This window comes from Typopeltis vanoorti, chromosome 6 (genome assembly GCF_054136105.1).
Source record: "Typopeltis vanoorti isolate ZY-2024b chromosome 6, IOZ_Tvanoo_1.0, whole genome shotgun sequence".
Lineage (NCBI taxonomy): Eukaryota > Metazoa > Arthropoda > Arachnida > Uropygi > Thelyphonidae > Typopeltis > Typopeltis vanoorti.
In genome coordinates this window covers 115,776,020-115,776,942 of record NC_143554.1, presented here as the reverse complement: position 1 = coordinate 115,776,942, position 923 = coordinate 115,776,020, and the positions used below count along the sequence as shown (strand labels likewise).

At 43.7% G+C, this 923-nt stretch overlaps 1 pseudogene; it reads left to right on the top strand.

Moving 5' to 3' along the window:
* Positions 1-337: 337 nt before the first annotated feature.
* LOC150105839 (U2 spliceosomal RNA) lies at positions 338-453 on the top strand (annotated as a pseudogene).
* The last annotated feature ends 470 nt before the right edge of the window (positions 454-923 follow it).

Below are 923 nucleotides of genomic sequence, written 5' to 3'. Positions count from 1 at the left end.
TGGAAACATAAAAGACCGAAAACCATCCTAACACCCAACGACGAATAACCACTTCTGCCCACTCAGGGTGAGCTAAAATAGCTCACAAATCTCTCCCATCGCTGCTCCCGAAACAGACAACAGGGAATATGAAAAGCGTCAAGCTTCACCCTCTGCACCATATATGCCCTGGGTCCTGCGTTAACAATGTTTTAATTCGATGTGTATTTGCGGATTAATATTAATACTTCCGAAGATCATTCTTCACAGAATCATTTCCATACAATACTGAGTATCTTGACCGCGACATCCCGACTGGATATTAATATCAATAGAATTTTATGCTTATTTATAGTTTAAGGCTTCTCGGCCTTTTGGCTTAGGTCAAGTGTATAGTTCTGTTCTTAACCGTTAATATCGGTACGAATCCCATCGGGTTTCACGATATTTAACCGGAAATTTACAGAACTTCCTAAACCCCGGACTGGGGAAATATCAAACACTTGGTGGTGGGAATAGTTAGCCCCCCCCCATCTGATCATGCCCTCCATTCTGCCACGTGTGCGTACCCTCGGAATTGAGGTTGACGCCACAATACCGGCAAGGGCGATGGCAAAAGCAATTATAGACTGCGTTGGCGCAGAGAACATTTTTGGATTTACCCCTTACGGGGGTGGAAGATACCAGGTAGTGACCAAAAATATGGAGACCAGAGAAAAGCTTCTCCAAGGGTTTGACTGTGGTAAAGTAAACGTATCTCCCTTCATGGTTGGGAGCATCCTGTGAACCCTTAAGATACCACGATTTCCCCTAGAATATGCAGAGAACAACAATATAATTCATAGCATATTCTCTAAGTGGGGAGTTGTACGGGAAATCCAGGTTCACAATGACGCAGATAATCCTGAGTGGAAGTCAGGGGAGGTAACCATCTTTATTGAAAT